General features: G+C 34.5%; 1 protein-coding gene and 1 long non-coding RNA gene across 2 annotated transcripts in view; both read left to right on the top strand.

The window, feature by feature from the left end:
- The window catches only part of LOC124298818 (gonadotropin-releasing hormone receptor), a 214,388-nt gene that overhangs the window by 103,028 nt on the left and 93,759 nt on the right, over positions 1 to 17,601 (top strand). The window lies entirely within an intron of this gene.
- On the top strand, positions 3,578 to 5,508 carry LOC124298824 (uncharacterized). The gene is made up of 3 exons (XR_006906889.1): positions 3,578 to 3,655; positions 4,922 to 4,980; positions 5,319 to 5,508. It is a non-coding gene; the product is annotated as an uncharacterized LOC124298824 (long non-coding RNA).

Genomic DNA, 17,601 nt, shown 5'->3' with positions numbered 1-17,601 from the left:
TGTATCTCATATATTGTCTACTGTCTCGAAATCATGTATGTGTGTAATCTATGTCTTCTCTCGCTCCGTAAATCATCACTCTCTGTAACGTTCTCTTGCGATACGGTCTGTATCGCCACATCGAAACCAATAAAAGTCTCGTTTATCGGTAATCATTATCTCTCTCCATCTCAACATCATTTTCGTTTCATTTACACTCTTCCTCATCACTAATTCGCGGATCCCACGTCGATGATCCATATCCTTTTGCCATCTCTCTAAACAATTATTGAACCCAACGTGCAATGGTCAACCATTTATTAGGACATAAAACGACGTGTCATGAACGAGGAAACAGAGCAATGATAAAAAGTTCGACGTTCCTGCGTCTGGCCCCCAATCAAACTATCTTTACCGATATTATTCAGATCAGTACTTGCGCCGCAGGGTTCCGGATTATCCACCCTCGACCTATCTTTCAATATCATTTCTAGGATAATTTGCGTTCACAACGTACGAATGTTAAACAAGTAAATATCTAATGAACGTGATTTTGCACACCATATACATTTTCATCGGACGATTATTCGCAGGGAATTTGTACAGCTGTTATGCTTTTATGTTCATTATGAGTATGTATGTACTGGCTCAAATCATTTGAAGTTATCCAATTCAATGTTTTAGGAATATTTACAAAACTCTTGGGCCTCGAAAAATAGATGTTCTATTTTGCTCCGGAATTCGACTACTTCAAAGGCGTCCCATCAAGTACATTACATAAAGGGGAGATTCAGGCGAAATGGGCCCCGCACTGATTCGAAATAAAATGTCAATTACTTTGTTCATTTGTAATTGAGTTTAAAAAAGGGTCATATACTTGTTTAATTTGTAATTGACGCGATAAACGGATGTCAATTACAGTTAAAATTTGTAACTGATTCGAAAAAAGATATCCGTTACAGTTATAATTGGTAATTGATTCCTTTTTGTAATTACAAAATAGAATTGAAATTGTAATTCAATTTTTTCAATTACAAATTACAATTCTAATTTGTAATTTAAATGTTATTAATTACAAAAAGTAATTGAATGCTGCCCAATACTGTGGATATAAATATACAGTGATATGTATAAACTACATATTAGGGTGTTACAAAAAAAAAAAATATCTTTAAATGCGCATCAATATTTCGTTATAGCATCTCAAATAGAATATCTCAGCCAAATATGAGCTCTTATTATTGATATTTAGAGGTGCCTATTTTATTTTTTTCATTTTCCATTTAAATAACACAACAAAAAAGAAAAATCAGAAAATTATGATTTTTTTTCCCTTTTAAACGGCTTGACTTATAAACTATCTAAATACTCATTCTTGTAGGACATTTCACGCTCCGTAAAAAAGTACTAAGACAGAATTTTCCTAACTGTAACCGATTAAGAGATATTCGTCTATAAACATTGCGTCATCTTGAAATAGGAAAATTTTAGCTCAGTATATTTGCTTTGTATAATTTATCCGGTCATTTTATGAGATCCCAATGTAGACTCGATGCTCAAAGCCTTTGTGTATATACACTTCTCGCAAAAATTAAGGGAACAAAAAAATTTTCGAAATTTTTTGGTGATCTTCAACAGGCTGTATTTCAGTAAAAAATGGTCGTACAAGAAATAAAAAAACAAAGCTTTTGAAGCTTGAAGACTCTAGTTTTTGAATTTTTCGGTGAAAAATTTTTCGAAGCACTGTCAGCCATGCAATTCTTGGATAAAGCACGAAGAAAAAATTTTCAAAATTTTTCACATGTTTTTTTTCGCTCTACGGGCATGGAAAAATTTTTCCGAGCTAAACCAATGCATAGGTCGCATAGCCTGTTTATTCAGCTTCAAGATGCTTTTTTTTAAACCTCGATACGACCATTTGTCTTCGAGATATCGAATTTTGAATGTCAAAGGATCCTTTTTTACACAACTGCCGATATCTCTAGAACTACTGGTCGCCTAGCGAGCCAAAGGGCAGTTTCTTTTGCTGCAGAAAATTATCTACAAGAGTCTGTCATGGTTGATGTGAAAAAAAATTTTTTTCCACCTGTAGCGTTAACGTGAAAAAAGAGCAAAAAAATGCCATTTTGCCTTTTTTTGGATAATCCCCACACGGCACGAAATATCTCAGAAATATTTCCGAAATGTTACAACATTTCAGATTCATTACATCATTTCAGGAATATTTCTGAAATGTTTCTGAAATATGTCAATTGCAATATAACATTCCCAATATTTCGGAAACCTTTCAGAAATATTTCAAATGCAATATAACATTACTGGTACATTCGAAACGTTTCAGAAATATTTCAAACGCAATATAACATTTTCGATATTATAAATATATTTCAGAAATATTTCAAATGTAATATAACATTTTCGATATTATAAATATATTTCAGAAATATTTCGAATGCAATATAACATCACTGGTACCTTTGAAACGTTTCAGAAATATTTTAAATGCAATATAACATTTTCGATATTACAAATATATTTCAGAAATATTTCAAATGCAATATAACATTTTTGATATTATAAATATATTTCAGAAATATTTCAAGCGCAATGTAACATCACCCGAACTTTCGAAACGTTTCAGTAATATTTCCGTTTATGTGTGTATACATAAGTATTTTTTATAAAATTTGTCATTTTTCAAATTTTCCATAATGGACACGTGCATAAAGTTTTTCAATATTTATACCTTTCATAAAGTTATGGATCTTTAATGATTATGCATACTGAGCTACGTCCAGTCAAGAAGACCGAAGTGAAGATTTTTTGACGGAATACGAATTGGGCGTCATAATTCTCATTTGTCTTGTTGAATCTACCAATTTTCTCGAACAATATCTCTTAAGGGACAACACCACTGTGACGGCTTCAAAAAATCGATTTTTTGAAAACCATCTAGAAAAATCTAGAATACATTTAAGAATAGAATGCCGTTGGTCCCAGGTCGAAAAAATAATTATTTTGGGAGATATAGGAGATATGGGAGATGCCAAAGGGACTCGTGACAACGGGTCCGAAATTGTGGTCCACACCGAATGCGTGTTTACTTTAAAACTAGTATAACATTGACCAGATACTTCCAAATTCCAATGTTTAGAATATTCAAGTATTGGAGGTGGTGGTTTTGAACGCCTTAAACGGATACATATAAATATTCGTTATTTACGTCTGAACTATATAAGAATAAACAAGCAGTGTTTATATTTTAACTAAACAATTCATCAACAATTAACATTCCTTTTTGATTCCTGGGTGACCGGTTTACACTAATTGTAATATTATAATATTTATTCGCATTCTTATTCTACGTATATGTTTATGAAAATTACCGTCGTACTTATATTAATTCAAATTAACGCGCCTTATTTATTCGCGATTTAGCCGCGAGGAAGCGCTGAAAAACCCTAAAAATATGGCATCACGTCGCATACTCGAGCGCGAGTGCTCGAGCGTCGCGCGCCAATTTTTCGCGCATCACCGTCGCGCAGCGTCGTGCACTCTTCCATCCTTTATTCTCGAGCTTTCTTGTTTTTTCGCACCGCGTTTTACAGGTCGTTAGATACCACGGACCTCTTGAGAAAATTACAGAAACCCACGTGGCAAGAAAAGTGGATATTTGGTAAGTAAATGTTTAATTTCCAATAAATGTGTAGAGAATTAGACCAAAAAATATCCTTAGCTACTTGGCATAATTACATATTTACGTGCATATTTGCTATGTACGCGGTTCTTGGCCACCACGTGTTGAATGGTATGCAATTGAAATACCGGCTTATGTGTGAACAGAAAGTACTATACTGCTTATAATTTTTTGGCAATCTGTGAATTAAATAAAATAATTACGATCGTTGACTTCCCAACTATGAAACATCTATAATATTAAATCTTTTTATAGTTTACTCAACAAGGTTATTTCCTAACCGCAGTTGACCTCTCACGAGTGAGTACTCGTTTGCTTTTCCACAGAATTGAAAAAATCATGCTACGTATTTGAAGGATAACTTTTTGTCAGAATAACTTTTCCTTTGGAGAATCATTGTGATCTTGATGAACTAAGAGTGTTTGACCAAATATTTAGAAAAAGTCAGAAATAGTGGAAATTGTGTGTAGAAATTTCTGGTTTTTTTCTCATATTTTTTGGTTAACAGATCTTCGTTTATCCAAATCAGAATGATTCACCAAAGAAAAATTCGTCCTGATAATTATCCTTCAAATTGCATAATGATTTTCCCCCTTGATGGAAAATCACACGATACGGCATAATTGCCTTATGCAGTATTAAATTATGCATATTCCGATATTCGTATAGTGTCGCGATTTATTAACAAAGGCTAATTTTAATTTATACTAAATTGTTGATCAAGTGAAACTTGAAGATACGCCGAACGTTATCAAACTTCGGTTTACTTTTCACTGGTTAATTACTGATTGAGGCCTGTATATTCAAAACTGTACGTTTTTAACATTTTAACTATAATTATTATAGGATATTATTATGCATTATAATTATTTTTCACGCTATACATATAGACGGGCCCTAATGAAACACTTAGTGTATCTCGCTGGCCCAAATAGAACAAGGCTAATTCATAAAAAGCTTTATAAGGCATGTACAGAGCTCTGTATATACGTCCTATGTCAGCTTCAGTTTTATGCACATTCCTATCATTGTTGATTATAAAATAGCAGAATATACTCTCACAAAACATTCTGCTTATACGTTATTTCAATCTGGCGTATACCACCTTGAGCCTCGTCTAATCTAGCTTTAGTTAGAAAGGTATCAGACTAGGTGGAGACCGCCGATCAGTAATTACATGTTATTTACTTTGAATCACACTCATGTATTTACAACTAAATCTTGAAACATCTGTAATAATTGCAGGAAAAGGTTGAGCAGCTGACAGTCAACTGTGTATTCGAAATATACAACATACGTTTTAGGTAAGACTATTATTAACCAATCATTTAGTTTATGTTTGATCAAATGATTGGGTAACCAGCTACCATTCAATTGGCAATCACACTAATTTAATATCAATAGTGGCATTACGTCCATATTTTCAGTGTATATTTTATGTTAAACAACTTAACTTTGCAGTCAACTGTATAGTAGACCCTGACAAACTTTAGTTCTCAGACTGTTTTCAGAATAAACTTTTATTTTCCTGCACATCAAATGAGAAATTATTGACTGACCTTTTGTTATTCAAAGTTTTATGTTTGCAACATTGAATATTATACTTTATTATACTTGTATTATTTATGATATTTGATTTCAGAAAATGACACGTAAAAGGAAAAGTAACGACTGCTATTCAGATAGACATAAACGTCGACTCGTTGAACAACAAACTAAATTAAGTATTATTAGAATGAAGCACGTTAAGCACATATAGTACGAAATGTAAAGTCGTGATCCAAACGCTTTTTTTAAAATATACATGAAAATAAGTATAGTTCTTTCTCGATTTAAACTTATTATTATAATATTACAATAATTAAATTATTTTTAAATCAATAATGCATATGAAAATATAGGTTATGATAATTAAGCTGATACAGGGCAGTCTTTTGCTATACACCATATTTACTAGTATAGTAGTAACTATACGTAGTAACATTTACTACGTGTGTTACGTAACATTTCTTTGTAAATATTGTGTAAAGCAATAAACTGCCCTATATCAGCTTAATTATTGAAACCTATATTTTCATATGCATTATTGTTCCCAAAATAATATAATCACAATAATATAACGATAAGTTTATATTGAGAAAAAGACCATACTTACTTTCATGTATATTTCAAAAGAAGCCTTCGATTCACGACTTAATATGGACATGAGTCTGTACGATTTTATAATGTATTTGAAAATAAAAACTTTGTAAGATACCTATATAATTAATCATTTTATTCAGATTCAGGACTTTCTTTATTACCTGAAAGATTTTTGAAATGTATTGTGGAATATATCAGAAATATTTTCACTATATCTTTCGGAAATGTTTCAGCAATATATCAGTCACCATTTTCAGATATATCGCTGAAAAATTTCTGAAACATATCGCGGAAATATTTCTGACATATGACCGAAATGTTTCTGACATATTTTTGACATATGTCAGCTATAAAACGTTAGTTATATATGCGGACATGGACATATTTCTGACATATTTCTGAAATGTTGCAATGGAATATAAAATGTTTCTAATAAGACATTTCTGAAACATTTCTGAAATATATCGCGGAAATATTTCTGACATATTACCGAAATGTTCCTGACATATTTCTGACATATGTCAGCCATAAAACGTTAGTTATATATGCGGACATGGACATATTTCTGACATATTTCTGAAATGTTGCAATGGAATATAACATGTTTCTGATAAGACATTTCTGAAACATTTCTGAAACATATTGTGCTGTGTGGGTCGACTGTATCTTCGTCAATATTGGGGGGAAAGCTTAGGTTAGAAGAAAATTTTACAGCCTAATGTACCCCAAAGGTCCCCCTAAATCGGTAGATCGATCGGTTCAGCGGTTTTCCCGGACCGGTTGATTGAAATTTTGGAAAAATTAAGGGAACAAGGTTTTTGTTCCTTAACCCTTTCGGCTCTGTATGAACGGTGTTACGCAAGTACGGACGCTTGCCGCGACTGCTCCGTCAGCAGGGACGGCGCGACGGAGATTGCGTCCGTACCGAAAGGGTTAAACTTGACCTAATCTTTTTAAAAATCAATAATTTCATTTTTTTTCACTTTTTACTCAACTTTGTGTTTTTTAAAGATTAATTATCAAAAAAAAAAAATCAAAAAAAAAATTTTCATAAATTTTGAAAATTTCCAAAAAAAATTTTTTCGAAAATTTAAAAAAAATTTCGAAAAAAAACTTTTTTTTCGTTTTTAAGAAAATCAAGGTTTCTGACAAAAATTTTGATTGATGATTCATTCACCGCCGGCATTAGCGTTACCCAAAGCATACCACGTGGAGATTGCGCGGTCGGATTTACGCTTCTTTTGTGCTTACGCACGAGTGTTTATGATTCTTTGGAAAAAGAGACCCTGTGGTTTCAGCTCCACAGTATTTTATGACTCCAAACTCATTTTCTAAGCTGTGTAAGCATGTGTGTGTGTGTGTGTGTGTGTGTGCGTGCGTGCGTGCGTGTGTGTACGAGTGCATCGTGTTCAGTATCAAGTGTTCCCGCCTCTACTCTGAATCACAACTTGCAATCTTTGTCGCATATTCGAAATGCAATTTCGGATCATCCGTTGAGGGATCTGACGCCAAACTCTAATCAAAGCGTTCTCTAATGCTGGTAAATTGTTCAAGTTTGGATAATTTTGACGCAATGGGCGGCCCAATATGTTCCAGACGTGCTCTATAGGATTCAGATCAGGACTCATTGCAGGATGATTAAATAATCTGATGTTGTTTCTCTGAAAGAATTGACGGGTGATATGCGCCGTATGAGGCCTAGCATTATCCTGCATAGAAATGAATCCTCTCCTGTTTCTCGCTAAAGGTAACACCTGAGGTCGCAAGATTCGGTCGATATAACGCCGAGCATTGAGAGTGTCTCGAACAATCACTAAAGGAGTTCGAGAATCCCTCGAAACTGCAGCCCAAACCATTACCGATCCTCCACCGTAAGCAGCTATGGGACGAATAAACCGTTGTTGATAACGTTGACCTGTACGACGCCAAACTCGAGGTCTTCGGTCGTTACCATACAGGCAAAACCGAGACTCGTCAGAGAAAAAAACGTTGTTCCAATTTCTCATTGGCCAGTTTACATGGTCGCGAGCGTACTGCAGACGAGCTGTGCGATGTCGAAGGTCAACATCGGTCCACGGGCAGCAGTTCTTGCACGGAGTCCAGATTCACGAAGACGATTTCTCACCGTCGATCGAGAAATGTTTCGCGGCTGTCGTCGTTGTCGTTGTTGTTGACGGTTAGGGAAGTTTCGGGCGATGACGTTTGCTGGAGCATAAGGGTCTTGGATAGCCTGCCGAATGATTGCCCGGTCGTCTCGACGAGTCGTTGCTCGTCGGCGGCCTTGTCCAGCACGTCGTTCATACCCATCTGTTTCCAGGAATCGGTTGTACGCACGAGACACAACCGAAGCACTTACACCGAGTCGTTCACCAACCTGCCAATATCTGTACCCCTCCTGAACAAGAGTCACTAAACGAGCGACTTCTGGGGTGGTTAAATGTCGCCTGGGGGGCGTTATGACACAAATTGAATTTTAAAAGCTGCTGTGAGTAATTTTTTTTTTGAAATTTACGAAAAAAGGTTAGTTTTGAAAAAAACTGTTTGTTGGCTTTTTTATCGAATAAATCGAAACGTTTTGAAAAAAACTGTTTTTTAACACGTGATGGTTCTGCAGAAAACGGAAAAATTCTATCGCTCAGAATTTCGCACAACGAGTACCGTGGGCAACTTAGGGGTATCAACTTTAAATTTATTCAATAAATTTTTTTTTTAGCAAAATAAAGGTTTAAATGTTTCCATAGCTTCAGTGGAGGTGAGTCAGAAATGGCCTCTTGATTTTTTTTTCAACTTTTTTAGATTAAAAAAAAAAATTGTTTTGAATTTTTTGAAATTAAAGAAAAAAATTTTTTTTTAATTTTTCGATATTTTCAGAACAAAATTTTAGGGAATTTTCTTAAAAACGAAAAAAAAGTTTTTTTTCGAAATTTTTTTTTAAATTTTTGAAAATTTTTTTTTTGATTTTTTTTTTTGATAAATATTCTTTAAAAAACATACAATTGAGTAAAAAGTGAAAAAAAATGAAATTATTGATTTTTAAAAAGATTAGGTCAAGTTTAATCGAGGCCAAGTAACTGCCCGAAAAATCATGGTTCCTTCGATGTAAAAATGAGTATAGTATACGGGCTATTCCGCGTCAACCGGATCAGTCATCTCTCAGATATTTTTTTAATTTGGCATGTGGATTGTGTAGGGGGAGTTAGATTTTTGTGCCAAAGCGCGGATCTCATAATGCAAAATTCAATTTTTTATTAACAATAACAAATTAGACTCCCATTTTTTTCAAAAATTCATAACTTTGGCAAAAAATTAGATACAATATATTTTTTTTTTCAAATTACGCGGAAAGCTCCATAGAATTCAAAAAAAAATACGAAATGGTAAAAAAAAGTTGTTATCAATTGTTTATTTAACAATTAATTTTTCAAAGATTTTTAAAACAGTGACTGACACGATCAAAAAATTTTTTTAAAATTCTGACATGTTCCTTGAACTGTACTACAACCTGTGAATTAATTCCAGAGGGGTGTTTTTCTTCGTTTTCGAGTAAAAAATCATTAAAGGTGTCGATGCGCATGAAATTGCGGCGCGCCGAGTCTCTACGTAATGGCGGGCGGCCGGTTGCCGTCCACCGCTACCCCGCGGTGGCGTCGCAGCGTTATTTTAGAGTCATTTTCACGATGTAGGACATGATTGGAGAATCTGAAAAAAATACTGTACCTTCACAAGGCTTGCTCAAAGCGATAAGTGAAGTTTCAAGAATGTGTTTTTATTTTAAAATAAGTAGCAAGTTATGTAATTATTATCATTTATGTGCACTCTCATGGTGTGTAACCGTTATTTTGAATCTCTGTAATAAAAAAACGGTGAAAAACACATTCCTGAAACTTCACTTATCGCTTTGAGCAAGCCTTGTGAAGGTACAGTATTTTTTTCAGATTCTTCAATCATGTCCTACATCGTGAAAATGACTCTAAAATAACGCTGCGACGCCACCGCGGGGTAGCGGTGGACGGCAACCGGCAGCCCGCCATTACGTAGAGACTCGGCGCGCCGCAATTTCACGCGCATCGACACCTTTGATGATTTTTTACTCGAAAACGAAGAAAAACACCCCTCTGGAATTAATTCACAGGTTGTAGTACAGTTCAAGAAACATGTCAGAATTTTAAAAAAAATTTTTGATCGTGTCAGTCACTGTTTTAAAAATCTTTGAAAAATTAATTGTTAAATAAACAATTGATAACAACATTTTTTTACCATTTCGTATTTTTTTTTGAATTCTATGGAGCTTTCCGCGTAATTTGAAAAAAAAAAATATATTGTATCTAATTTTTTGCCAAAGTTATGAATTTTTGAAAAAAATGGGAGTCTAATTTGTTATTGTTAATAAAAAATTGAATTTTGCATTATGAGATCCGCGCTTTGGCACAAAAATCTAACTCCCTCTACACAATCCACATGCCAAATTAAAAAAATATCTGAGAGATGACTGATCCGGTTGACGCGGAATAGCCCATACTCAAGTGCGAGTCAGTTGCAATTACCGGGTATCAATGATCGGTTGCGCGTGTACGTGGATGATACATCGTGGTTAGCATCGGCTGACAGAATATATTAATATGTATACCAATATCTGCTGCCACTCTGATTATCCCTGGACGCGTCTTTTTCGTCTTTTTTCTGCAACACGGATTGAATTTCCACAACGGGATTTTAAACCGATTTTGAAGACAGGAATGAGGTTTGTTTCTGGAAAAAAGTCCTAGTAAACTGAAGAATTCTCTTTGTATTTACACGTGAAACAAAATATGATCTGCTGCTACGCGAACGACGCTGTTCAAAACTAGATTCAAGTGGTCACGATCGATTTGAAATTAAGTGCAGTTTATGCATGTTGGTCAAATAAAATTTTGTCAAGCGTGGAAAGCACAGTAATGGTGATGATATCTAGTAAGGTCGATTACGAAAATTTGAATGGATCGCATTTTAAGTATAAAATCAATTTAATTCAACTGGGCCAGCATTTTGGTTGATTTGAAAACGGGTTGAATTTATATGCTTCATAAATGAATTTGTTGAATATGATTTCTATTAGGAATTTTTAAAATCAATAGGATCCTTCGGGTGATTGTTTGGCTGGTAATTATGTCAATAGCGTAATAATATATGCCTGACTACCTAACCACTGTGTTGTTATCTTCATAGCGTATACATTATCATTATCTGTGCTAGATAATTGTAATGATGGGTATTACTATTATAACTTATGCTAAAATGAATTACTATTCGAATATCTGTAGCAGTACTGAAAATAATTAGATTTGCAATTTAAATTTTATTATTTATTATTCTATATCACGCGCTCGACGCGTGTCTAATACCACATTTTCAGAAAGATACAAGCGGTAAAGAGTAGTATCGAAACAGTGGACAGCGCTATACTGTAACATGAACACATTATTTTCAATAAAATTACCTTAACAATATTTAATAAAGTCAACTCAAATAGTCACAAGACTACTCAACTAATGCATACATTTATTTGATTCTGCAAATATTATTTTTACAGCGTTAAGTGGTTCACTTGCTTTCATTGTTAATAATCTGAAGATATAAAAAATAAGAAGGAAAACCATTTCCACCCTTTAGAAATGTATAACATTGTTGGAGAACATAACACAGTTAACCTTGAATCTGATGCTGAGAATCTTAGCAATGTTTATTTCATCTGATTTCAATCAAACAACAATTCGGTTTCTCCTTTTATGCGATGCAGGGTCCTGCTACTTTTTCACTGGTTAGACCTCTCAGCGCTGCAGCGCCAGGACTAGTGCTTTCCCGTGTCATTTTCTCTTAGCTTTTTCTTTATGACACCGATTCGTCTTTCTATCTATCATGGTCTTTCTCTTACAATAATCCGATTCGCAACAGGTGTCAACGGATGATTTTCCGCCTGAGTAATCCAATTTTTGATTCATTACTTGCAATAAAATGGTTCCTAAAGAACCAGAGAAATAAAATCGTTTTCTCTCTTAACATTTTCGTAAATTTCTGGTTTTTTTCCCGCTATTCATGGACATTGACGCAAGTTTTTGTTTCAATCGTTCCTTGTAGATGATGACCTGGCGCCTATTATATGCTTGCTTGTCCTTGCGATGTTAATTTTCAAATTATTCGGAACTATATAATGCCTGTTTGCACGAATCTGAATGTAAGTTAAAATACTCTTATGTTATACTTTTTTTCTCTTTTTTTCTCTGTATTAATTACTTACAGTTACTAGTGTGTTGTAAAACATCATTTTCGTTAGGAAAATATATTTTTCTTACAATAAAATGTTTCTAGTCCGAGGAGCCCCCCCCCCCCCCCCTTAGGGCTGAAACGTTATTGGCATTCGGTTTTTTTTTTATTATTAATCTGACGACACCAAGAAAAATTTCTACAGATATAGTTCGCACTATTCGGCATCGGCACGCGTCGACCGTCACCGACATGACACTACACGGCATATCATTCGAGAAAAAAATGATTCGTTGCGTCATTTTGGACAATGTGGCTTACGAACGGTAAGAGTACAGTCGATTTTGCGAATATTGATTTCCGAAAACTCGTCGAATGTGTACGATCTTACGTGATACTGTATGTTATGATCCGCATGAAGAATAGTATTAATTGGTTCTAGAATGATGCTTGGCGAGAAATTGGAAAAAAATGAACCAGCCAGGTAAGTTTGATAATCATTTAATTATCTTCGTGGTTCATAATTGCTATGAAATTGCGACTTGACATCAACACGATCGTGTTCCGCGATAAAAAACTGTTAGAAGGTATCTCAGACGGTAAATTCAATATTCGTTGCACTGCCTTCCTGCCGTGCTAAACTTCGCAATTCGGTGGCAGTATCATAATTATAAGAACTGCTTCTTCATGAATATTATATAATTCCTCGGATAATTATGTAGGATGGATGTGGTATTTTAATTTGTACAACATGTAGAAAATTGGCGGTTGCAATGATTTTGGAATCATGACTCTGTAACCCAAGAACAAACAATTTTTGTCGATGGTTAAATCTGATTTTTTATTGTAAAAAGGTCTATCGATATTATTGAACTTTTAATGTCTTTCGGCCATCAAAACTATGCTTCATTACGTTACGTAAATTTTTATCTTTGTCTGTTTCAACAACACTGTGTTCGAAATTGAAATTTCTTTCACCAACTTTAATGAAATTTCTACATGTAAACTTAGTTTCGAATACTGGTAGGGTATAGTACAGGAAATAGGGGACCCGTTACTCTTGTCCATAATGCACTAACTTACAGGAGTTATTTTTTTTCATAAATAGGTTCAGTATGACGTGCTGAATTTTGAGAAAAACCGTTTCGACCTATATCTCCGTAACCGTGCACTCTAGGCCCACAATGATAATGACCTTTATTGTAGATAATGATATTTTCTATCTTTTTTGTTGAATAACTTTTTTGTATCTCAACTATTAACAAATTATCAACTTATACGACTGCCAAAATTCATCTATTGACTTTTTGATCAATATCTCCCCGAATAATTGTTTAAACAACGAAATGCTAATAATTTAACTTTTAGATCCACAAATTTCTTACAACTCTTACTCACGACTTTTTTTTCACATATTAATATTTTCAAAGTTATAATGCGTTCACTTCAAAAATCCTGTATCTTGCCAAGGAAAATGCGGACGAAAATGTGAAAATTGATGACATTATCCAGGGCCGTATCGATGTTATGTCTGCGAGTGACGATTGCGAATTGCTTTCGGGAATTTTGAAAAAAATTAATTCTGAAGATGTGCTTGATATTCTTACCATGAAAAAATATTTATGAGAGAAACACGGCGAAGAAGTTTGCATCGTTGATTCTCAAGGCCACGATGCATTCGTTCTTTACAAAAGTAATTCGCAATTCGAATCGAAGGGTGAATTGCATAAAATATAATATAAATTTGAAAAAAATTTCCATCAGGTAGTTGCTGTTTTTTTTTCAGTTAAGAAAGCAAATTATTTATTGCTATTTGTCACCTCATCAATATTTTTTGCACATATTTGAAGAATTTTCATCATTATTTTATGCATCCCGCGTTTTTATTAACCTTCCACCCGACAGTGCAACATAGAAAGAGTTATAACTTCAGAAATATTTATTCGAGGACAAAAAGTTTCGAGTAAAAGTTGTAGGAAATTTGTGGATCTGAAAGTTGAATCATTAACATTTCGTTGTTTAAACAATTATTCGGGGAGATATTGATGAAAAAGTCAATAAATGAATTTTGGCAGTCGTATAAGTTGATAATTTGTTAATAGTTGGGATACAAAAAAATTATTGAACAAAAAAGATAGAAAATATCATTATCTACAATAAAGGTCATTATCATTTTGGGCCTAGAGTGCACGGTTACGGAGATATAGGCCGAAACGGTTTTTCTCAAAATGGCGGCACTTCCGCCCTTGAAATTTGTAAGGATTTTATGAATTTACATTCAGTACGTCATACTGAACCTATTTGTGAAAAAAAATAACTCCTGTAATTTAGTGCAGGAAAAAATTCCCTGTTGCCTGTACTAGTAGTGAAGAAAACTCATTAAAGTTACCACTTACGTGTGGTTTGATAATTTTAATATCGTACGTAAATCCGGAAATAAATAGAACCACCTTATCAATCTACTTTGTAACATACTCAATAAATTTTCATTTGGTACTGAAATGAATTTTAAGGACACATGACCAGTTTTCGAAGTAACCTTAGCAGCATATTCATACTGAAAATATTTGCTCTCGCTTTTTTATTCAGAATTTCACTGTGGGGTTCAATTTGGGATATTTTTTTCGCGACAAATGCAACCGATCGTTCTGAACTATCTGAGAAACGATGCGATAGCACTGCTGACAGCCCATAATGACATGCATCACAGTCCAAGAGATAAATTAGGATCGAACAATTTTAATACTCCGTCGAAATTCGATCTTTCGACCACTCAAACTCTTTCAAACACTGATTAGTCCATTCGTATTTTAATTTGTTACTTAAGTTAGACAACGGTTTGACACGATCAGCTTTATCTAGAGAAAGTTTCTCGTAAAAATTCACTAATCCCAACAAAACTTACGATCGTTTAAAATTTTTTGGTACTGGAGCCCTGTATAATGCTTTCACCTTTGGAAGTGTAAGACTTAGACCTGTATCACCAATCAAAAATCCTAAGATTTCAATTTTTTTCTTAAAGAAATTATATTCATGAACATTTATTCTTAGTTCAGCTTCGAATGTCTTTTATTTCATCACCGAGTGTGGATTCACCGTAATTCTGAAATTCCCACACGCTCTGACTTGTGCGTTTTCTTTCAATACGAGTATGACGAGAGTTGGCCATTTGCTACAAACCATTGGATTTCAATTTCTCGCTTTCACTACTTTTTAATTTCATCTGAAATCTTGCATCTGACAGGGAAAATGGAGCGCGATAGGGATTTAATTGCATTGGTTTGTCGTTATCTTTAAATCTGAATAGTATTTTTCGACCTGTAAAGCATCCCGGTTTACCAGAAAACAAATCTAAGAATTGCGATAAAAACTTGTCTCTCATTTTACCTTTAAAATAATACATATCAGAATTCTTTGGCTTTTCGACTTCATCTACTTTCAAAGGCCAATACCCAAACTCCTGAAGCCTTGTGTTCAGGCCATTTGTTCTTTATTGCGCAACGTTACGTGAATATTTCTCATTATACCTGTTGTAATATTATTTTTTCTCCTACAAAATTTTCTTAACAGAACGTGGCAAAACATCGTTGTCTCTACGAACAGCTTCGTTTGAGTGGGACGTGGTTAAAAGCGATCGTCGTTTGAAATATAAATAGTACATTTTTCAAGCAAGTAGAATATATGAGTAGTAAAAAATGTATCCTTCGACTTATCGATTTCTATTATTGATAGATGTCACTCAGATATCACTCCGATTTTTTGAATAATGAAGCGGGTGCTTACTTCCAGCAAACACACTTCAGACTGTATGGAATTCGAAGCACAAATCGTCATCGCTAAATGCGAGATACAATTGTGACAACGGATTTTTTATGTATGGAAAAAATAAATACATACAGTTGGACAAAACTTGGAATATTTCGAAGATTGTAAGTTTATGCTTATAATTAGATTTACTCCTTGGGGTGTACTGAACTCTAATTTGATATTCAGAAAGAATTTGAATATTGAATACATCATGGAATGTTCAAGAATTTTACATGATGTTCCATACTTGAAGTTATGGTCATAATTCCTTACCATCACGCAGAATTTATCTCATACACTTTCTGTTTACAAGTTTTTAAATTATTACATCGACTGCTAAACAAGCTTTTTAATGTAAATGAATCATGACTATTGCAGAAACTTCTGGGACTTCTTCGTATCATCACTTATATTTACTTTGTTCACACGGAACTAATAGAAGAATCACGAGTAATACTTTCTACATTATCCACTAACGTATCAACATTGCATGAAAACAGTCTCATGACGGCTGATTTTACTCTTCATTCTTCCCAGAATGGCGGAAAGTATCACAATTATGCACTTTTTGCCCCTAAAATGCGGGAAATGTGGAAATGGCAAGGCGTGTCAAAAAATCACACATTTGTTTCACGATTTTTGGGATTTGAGTAACTTTCCTGAATTCCGCTACAAAAGAGCGACTATACATTTGATTCTTTTGCGATCGTTTGTTTATTCAATATAGAAAGAAAAAAAAGGTGAGTTTACTCGGTCGGTAAGGGTAGTAATTTTGCACGACCTTGAAGTTTTCGCACGATGTCCATTCACAGCCGTGAATACAACACCAACCGGCATGGGTATACACAAATATTCCACAGTTATAAAGACCGCATCGTACGCGCTTCTTCGATCCGAGCAGTATTTCAATTTAATAACACAGCGTATTACGTAAAAATGCTGGTATAATACGAAGGCCCCCCTTTCTCGAGCGTATAACCTGCACGATCGGTAAAAAATGAGAAGTTACGACGCGACGCTACATATTATAGTCGAGGTCCTCGCTCACTCTTGCGTGTCCCGGCAGTAATTCTAAAGCTCCGAAAGACATAAACACTGATCTGTGAGACGGTCTTGCTGCGTGCGACGGAACGGCCACTGTCCGTGTATACGTATTCTTCTCCTTCAATCAACGACGGTTATTTCGACTTTTTCTTATACCAACTTGTTACATAAATGCCGAACTTGGCCTCTAAAAGATCAATTGATTGGGGCAATATTCACAAGATATGTAAATTCAAACGAACGTCATCGGGTAGGTCATTTGACGGAGTGTTAATTCAGTCAGCCATTTGTGCTACGGCTATACGATTATCATGCCGAATTTTTCATCGTGTTACTTTTTCTATAACCCATTGTTACAGCTTCCGGTAAATTGAAAGCACTCATAGATATTCATGCGCCCGGCCACGTGTAAATACCATGTTTATACTTTACAATGAGTGCCTGAGCATTCGAATCTTTCACTAAACTGCGGGAGTGTTTCCACCTAAACGAATCAGGGTTTCCTCAATTTTTCACCGTTAATGCGACATTAAATGAAGTCGGTTGCATTTTTTATTATTTTTTTGAGATTTCGGTTTCGATATAAAGTAAGCGTGAAGTACTGAGATTTCAGTTAACGAGTCACGAATCAAGTAATCTGAAAGCTTCCCATCCCGGAAGTGATCGAAATTTTTTACATTAAAGGCAAATAC

This window comes from Neodiprion virginianus, chromosome 2 (genome assembly GCF_021901495.1).
Source record: "Neodiprion virginianus isolate iyNeoVirg1 chromosome 2, iyNeoVirg1.1, whole genome shotgun sequence".
Classification (NCBI taxonomy): Eukaryota; Metazoa; Arthropoda; class Insecta; order Hymenoptera; family Diprionidae; genus Neodiprion; species Neodiprion virginianus.
Note: the sequence above shows the minus strand (reverse complement) of the source record. Positions and strands in the feature narration are given on the sequence as shown.